Below are 8,070 nucleotides of genomic sequence, written 5' to 3' on the forward strand. Positions count from 1 at the left end.
AAAATTAGCATGTTTAAAGTGATTTTCATGCTTCCTGGGGCTCGGGAAGTGAATTAAATACTATTTGGAGTCATTTAATGTTCAAGCAAAAACGGCTGATTTTCTGACAAAAAAGATAACACCCCCCCCCATTACGTCATGCTTCAGAAATGTGGAAAATGGTCCGTTTTCAAATGTTTTATTTTTGAACGTCAGTTCACATTTGTAGGTGGATCATCAGTGTTAGAGCTAAAATTAGCATGTTTAAAGTGATTTTCATGCTTCCAGGGGCTTGGGAAGTGAATTAAATACTATTTAGAGGCATTTATTGTTCAAGCAAAAACAGTTGATTTTTGACAAAAGAGATAACACCCCCCCATTACGTCATGCTTCAGAAATGTGGAAAATGGTCCATTTTCAAATGTTTTATTTTTGAATGTCAGTTCACATTTGTAGGTGGATCATCAGTGTTAAAGCTAAAATTAGCATGTTTAAAGTGATTTTCATGCTTCCAGGGGCCCTAAACACAAGATTTATAGAATGGTTAAAAGTGCATGAAAATGGCCAATTTACTCACTCTGAGTTCTCAAAAAGGGTTTCTTCACCCCGGGAAGTACATTAAATACCATTTGGAGGCATTTAATGTTCAAGCAAAAACGGCTAATTTTCGACAAAAGAGATAACACCCCGCATTACGTCATGCTTCAGAAACGTGGAACATTGTCCGTTTTCAAATGTTTTTTTTTTTAACATCAGTTCACATTTGCTGGTGGATCATCAGTGTTAGAGCTAAAATTAGCATGTTTAAAGTGATTTTCATGCTTCCAGGGGCTCCGGAAATGAATTAAATACTATGTGGAGGCATTTAATGTTCAAGCAAAAACAGCTGATTTTTGACAAAAGAGATAACACCCCCCATTACGTCATGCTTCAGAAATGTGGAAAATGGTCCATTTTCAAATGTTTTATTTTTGAACGTCAGTTCACATTTGTAGGTGGATCATCAGTGTTAGAGCTAAAATTAGCATGTTTAAAGTGATTTTCATGCTTCAATTGGCCCTAAACACAAGATTTATGGAATCGTTAAAAGTGCATGAAAAATGGCCTATTTACTCACTCTGAGTTCTCAAAAAGGGTGTCTTCACCCCAGGAAGTTAATTAAATACGATTTGGAGGCATTTAATGATCAAGCAAAAACGGCTGATTTCCGACAAAAGAGATAACACCCCCCATTACGTCATGCTTCAGAAATGTGGAAAATGGTCCGTTTTCAAATGTTTTATTTTTGAACGTCAGTTCACATTTTTAGGTAGATCATCAGTGTTAGAGCTAAAATTAGCATGTTTAAAGTGATTTTCATGCTTCCAGGGGCCCTAAACACAAGATTTATGGAACGGTTAAAAGTGCCTGAAAATGGCCAATTTACTCACCCTGAGTTCTCAAAAAGGGGTTCTTCACCCCGGGAAGTTAATTAAATACCATTTGGAGGCATTTAATGTTCAAGCAAAAACGGCTGATTTTCGACAAAAGAGATAACACCCCCCATTACGTCATGCTTCAGAAATGTGGAAAATGGTCCATTTTCAAATGTTTTATTTTTGAACGTCAGTTCACATTTGTAGGTGGATCATCAGTGTTAGAGCTAAAATTAGCATGTTTAAAGTGATTTTCATGGTTCGAGGGGCTCGGGAAGTGAATTAAATACCATTTGGAGGCATTTAATGTTCAAGCAAAAACGGCAGATTTTCGACAAAATAGATAACACACCCCCATTACGTCATGCTTCAGAAATGTTGTAAATGGTCCGTTTTCAAATGTTTTAATTTTGAACGTCAGTTCACATTTGTAGGTGGATCATCAGTGTTGGAGCTAAAATTAGCATGTTTAAAGTGATTTTCATGCTTCCAAGGGCTCGGGAAGTGAATTAAATACTATTTAGAGGCATTTAATGTTCAAGCAAAAACAGTTGATTTTTGACAAAAGAGATAACACCCCCCATTACGTCATGCTTCAGAAATGTGGAAAATGGTCCATTTTCAAATGTTTTATTTTTGAACGTCAGTTCACATTTGTAGGTGGATCATCAGTGTTAGAGCTAAAATTAGCATGTTTAAAAAGATTTTCATGCTTCCAGGGGCCCTAAACACAAGATTTATGGAATGGTTAAAAGTGCATGAAAATGGCCAATATACTCACTCTGAGTTCTCAAAAAGGGTTTCTTCAGCCCGGGAAGTTAATTAAATACCATTTGGAGGCATTTAATGTTCAAGCAAAAACGGCTGATTTTCGACAAAAGAGATAACACCCCCCATTACGTCATGCTTTAGAAATGTGGAAAATGGTCCTTTTTCAAACGTTTTATTTTTGAACGTCAGTTCACATTTGTTGGTGGATAATCAGTGTTAGAGCTAAAATTAGCATGTTTAAAGTGATTTTCATGCTTCCAGGGGCCCTAAACACAAGATTTATAGAATGGTTAAAAGTGCATGAAAATGGCCAATTTACTCACTCTGAGTTCTCAAAAAGGGTTTCTACACCCCGGGAAGTAAATTAAATACCATTTGGAGGCATTTAATGTTCAAGCAAAAACGGCTGATTTTCGACAAAAGAGATAACACCCCCCATTACGTCATGCTTCAGAAATGTGGAAAATGGTCCGTTTTCAAATGTTTTTTTTTTAACGTCAGTTCACATTTGCTGGTGCATCATCAGTGTTAGAGCTAAAATTAGCATGTTTAAAGTGATTTTCATGCTTCCAAGGGCTCGGGAAGTGAATTAAATACTATTTAGAGGCATTTAATGTTCAAGCAAAAACGGCTGATTTTCGATAAAAGAGATTACACCCCCCATTACGTCATGCTTCAGAAATGTGGAAAATGGTCCGTTTTCAAATGTTTTATTTTTGAACGTCAGTTCACATTTGTAGGTGGATCATCAGTGTTAGAGCTAAAATTAGCATGTTTAAAGTGATTTTCATGCTTCCAGGGGCCCTAAACACATGATTTATGGAATGGTTAAAAGTGCATGAAAATGGCCAATTTACTCACTCTGAGTTCTCAAAAAGGGTTTCTTCACCCCGGGAAGTTAATTAAATACCATTTGGAGGCATTTAATGTTCAAGCAAAAACTGCTGATTTTCGACAAAAGACATAACACCCCCCCATTACGTCATGCTTCAGAAATGTGGAAAATGGTCCATTTTCAAATGTTTTATTTTTGAACGTCAGTTCACATTTGTAGGTGGATCATCAGTGTTAGAGCTAAAATTAGCATGTTTAAAGTGATTTTCATGCTTCCAGGGGCCCTAAACACAAGATTTATGGAATGGTTAAAAGTGCATGAAAATGGCCAATTTACTCACTCTGAGTTCTCAAACAGTGTTTCTTCACCCCGGGAAGTTAATTAAATACCATTTGGAGGCATTTAATGTTCAAGCAATAATGGCTGATTTTCGACAAAAGAGATTTCACCCCCCCTATTATGTCATGCTTCAGAAATGTGGAAAATGGTCTGCTTTCAAATGTTTTAATTTTGAACGTCAGTTCACATTTGTAGGTGGATCATCAGTGTTAGAGCTAAAATTAGCATGTTTAAAGTGATTTTCATGCTTCCAGGGGCCCTAAACACAAGATTTATAGAATGGTTAAAAGTGCATGAAAATGGCCAATTTACTCACTCTGAGTTCTCAAAAAGGGTTTCTTCACCCCAGGAAGTAAATTAAATACCATTTGGAGGCATTTAATGTTCAAGCAAAAACGGCTAATTTTCGACAAAAGAGATAATACCCCCCCATTACGTCATGCTTCAGAAATGTGGAAAATGGTCCGCTTTCAAATGTTTTATTTGTGAACGTCAGTTCACATTTGCAGGTGGATCATCAGTGTTAGAGCTAAAATTAGCATGTTTAAAGTGATTTTCATGCTTCCTGGGGCTCGGGAAGTGAATTAAATACTATTTGGAGTCATTTAATGTTCAAGCAAAAACGGCTGATTTTCGACAAAAAAGATAACACCCCCCCCCATTACGTCATGCTTCAGAAATGTGGAAAATGGTCCGTTTTCAAATGTTTTATTTTTGAACGTCAGTTCACATTTGTAGGTGGATCATCAGTGTTAGAGCTAAAATTAGCATGTTTAAAGTGATTTTCATGCTTCCAGGGGCCCTAAACACAAGATTTATGGAATGGTTAAAAGTGCATGACAATGGCCAATTTACTCACTCCGAGTTCTCAAAAAAGGTTTATTCACCCCGGGGAGTTAATTAAATACCATTTGGAGGTATTTAATGTTCAAGCAAAAACGGCTGATTTTCGACAAAATAGATAACAACCCCCCATTACGTCATGCTTCAGAAATGTGGAAAATGGTCCGTTTTCAAATGTTTTATTTTTGAACGTCAGTTCACATTTGTAGGTGGATCATCAGTGTTAGAGCTAAAATTAGCATGTTTAAAGTGATTTTCATGCTTCCAGGGGCTTGGGAAGTGAATTAAATACTATTTAGAGGCATTTAATGTTCAAGCAAAAACAGTTGATTTTTGACAAAAGAGATAACACCCCCCCATTACGTCATGCTTCAGAAATGTTGTAAATGGTCCGTTTTAAAATGTTTTAATTTTGAACGTCAGTTCACATTTGTAGGTGGATCATCAGTGTTAGAGCTAAAATTAGCATGTTTAAAGTGATTTTCATGCTTCCAAGGGCTCGGGAAGTGAATTAAATACTATTTAGAGGCATTTAATGTTCAAGCAAAAACAGTTGATTTTTGACAAAAGAGATAACACCCCCCATTACGTCATGCTTCAGAAATGTGGAAAATGGTCCATTTTCAAATGTTTTATTTTTGAACGTCAGTTCATATTTGTAGGTGGATCATCAGTGTTAGAGCTAAAATTAGCATGTTTAAAGTGATTTTCATGCTTCCAGGGGCCCGAAACACAAGATTTATAGAATGGTTAAAAGTGCATGAAAATGGCCAATTTACTCACTCTGAGTTCTCAAAAAGGGTTTCTTCACCCCGGGAAGTACATTAAATACCATTTGGAGGCATTTAATGTTCAAGCAAAAACGGCTAATTTTCAACAAAAGAGATAACACCCCCCATTACGTCATGCTTCAGAAACGTGGAACATTGTCCGTTTTCCAAAGTTTTTTTTTTTAACATCAGTTCACATTTGCTGGTGGATCATCAGTGTTAGAGCGAAAATTAGCATGTTTAAAGAGATTTTCAAGCTTCCAGGGGCTCGGGAAGAGAATTAAATACTATTTGGAGGCATTTAATGTTCGAGCAAAAACGGCTGATTTTCGATAAAAGAGATTACACCCCCATTACGTCATGCTTCAGAAATGTGGAAAATGGTCTGTTTTCAAATGTTTTATTTTTGAACGTCAGTTCACATTTGCAGGTGGATCATCAGTGTTAGAGCTAAAATTAGCATATTTAAAGTGATTTTTATGCTTCCAGGAGCCCTAAACACAGGATTCATGGAATGGTTAAAAGTGCATGAAAATGGCCAATTTACTCACTCTGAGTTCTCAAAAAGGGTTTCTTCACCCCGGGAAGTAAATCAAATACCATTTGGAGGCATTTAATGTTCAAGCAAAAACGGCTGATTTTTGACAAAAGAGATAACACCCCCACATTACGTCATGCTTCAGAAATGTAGAAAATGGTCCATTTTCAAATGTTTTATTTTTGAACGTCAGTTCACATTTGCAGGTGGATCATCAGTGTTAGAGCTAAAATTAGCATGTTTAAAGTGATTTTCATGCTTCCTGGGGTTTGGGAAGTGAATTAAATACTATTTGGAGGCATTTAATGTTCAAGCAAAAACGGCTGATTTTCGACAAAAGAGATAACACCCCCCGTTACGTCATGCTTCAGAAATGTGGAAAATGGTCCGTTTTCAAATGTTTTATTTTTGAACGTCAGTTCACATTTGTAGGTGGATCATCAGTGTTAGAGCTAAAATTAGCAAGTTTAAAGTGATTTTCATGCTTCCAGGGGCTCGGGAAGTGAATTAAATACTATTTAGAGGCATTTAATGTTCAAGCACAAACAGCTGATTTTTGACAAAAGAGACAACTCTTCCCCATTACGTCATGCTTCAGAAATGTGGAAAATGGTCCGTTTTCAAATGTTTTATTTTTGAACGTCAGTTCACATTTGTAGGTGGATCATCAGTGTTAGAGCTAAAATTAGCATGTTTAAAGTGATTTTCATGCTTCAATTGGCCCTAAACACAAGATTTATGGAATCGTTAAAAGTGCATGAAAATGGCCTATTTACTCACTCTGAGTTCTCAAAAAGGGTTTCTTCACCCTGGGAAGTTAATTAAATACCATTTGGAGGCATTTAATGTTCAAGCAAAAACGGCTGATTTTCGACAAAAGAGATAACACCCCCCATTACGTCATGCTTCAGAAATGTGGAAAATGGTCCGTTTTCAAATGTTTATTTTTGAACGTCAGTTCACATTTGTAGGTGGATCATCAGTGTTAGAGCTAAAATTACATGTTTAAAGTGATTTTCGTGCTTCCAGGGGCCCTAAACACAAGATTTATAAAATGGTTAAAAGTGCATGAAAATGGCCAATTTACTCACTCTGAGTTCTCAAAAAGGGTTTCGCGACCCCGGGAAGTAAATTAAATACCATTTGGAGGCATTTAATGTTCAAGCAAAAACGGCTGATTTTCGACAAAAGAGATAACACCCCCCCCATTACGTCACGCTTCAGAAATGTGGAAAATGGTCCGTTTTCAAATGTTTTATTTTTGAACGTCAGTTCACATTTGTAGGTGGATCATCAGTGTTAGAGCTAAAATTAGCATGTTTAAAGTGATTTTCATGCTTCCAGGGCCCCTAAACACTAGATTTGTGGAATGGTTAAAAGTGCATGAAAATGGCCAATTTACTCACTCTGAGTTCTCAAAAAGGGTGTCTTCACCCCAGGAAGTTAATTAAATACGATTTGGAGGCATTTAATGATCAAGCAAAAACGGCTGATTTTCGACAAAAGAGATAACACCCCCCATTACGTCATGCTTCAGAAATGTGGAAAATGGTCCGTTTTCAAATGTTTTATTTTTGAACGTCAGTTCACATTTGTAGGTAGATCATCAGTGTTAGAGCTAAATTTAGCATGTTTAAAGTGATTTTCATGCTTCCAGGGGCCCTAAACACAAGATTTATGGAACGGTTAAAAGTGCCTGAAAATGGCCAATTTACTCACCCTGAGTTCTCAAAAAGGGGTTCTTCACCCCGGGAGGTTAATTAAATACCATTTGGAGGCATTTAATGTTCAAGCAAAAACGGCTGATTTTCGACAAAAGAGATAACACCCCCCATTACGTCATGCTTCAGAAATGTGGAAAATGGTCCGTTTTCAAATGTTTTATTTTTGAACGTCAGTTCACATTTGTAGGTGGATCATCAGTGTTAGAGCTAAAATTAGCATGTTTAAAGTGATTTTCATGCTTCGAGGGGCTCGGGAAGTGAATTAAATACCATTTGGAGGCATTTAATGTTCAAGCAAAAACGGCTGATTTTCGACAAAATAGATAACACCCCCCCATTACGTCATGCTTCAGAAATGTGGAAAATAGTCCGTTTTCAAATGTTTTAATTTTGAACGTCAGTTCACATTTGTAGGTGGATCATCAGTGTTAGAGCTAAAATTAGCATGTTTAAAGTGATTTTCATGCTTCCAGGGGCCCTAAACACAAGATTTATGGAATGGTTAAAAGTGCATGACAATGGCCAATTTACTCACTCCGAGTTCTCAAAAAGGGTTTATTCACCCCGGGGAGTTAATTAAATACCATTTGGAGGCATTTAATGTTCAAGCAAAAACGGCTGATTTTCGACAAAATAGATAACAACCCCCCATTACGTCATGCTTCAGAAATGTGGAAAATGGTCCGTTTTCAAATGTTTTATTTTTGAACGTCAGTCCACATTTGTAGGTGGATCATCAGTGTTAGAGCTAAAATTAGCATGTTTAAAGTGATTTTCATGATTCCAGGGGCTTGGGAAGTGAATTAAATACTATTTAGAGGCATTTAATGTTCAAGCAAAAACAGTTGATTTTTGA

Source organism: Lissotriton vulgaris, chromosome 8, assembly GCF_964263255.1.
Source record: "Lissotriton vulgaris chromosome 8, aLisVul1.2, whole genome shotgun sequence".
In the NCBI taxonomy this organism is placed as follows: domain Eukaryota; kingdom Metazoa; phylum Chordata; class Amphibia; order Caudata; family Salamandridae; genus Lissotriton; species Lissotriton vulgaris.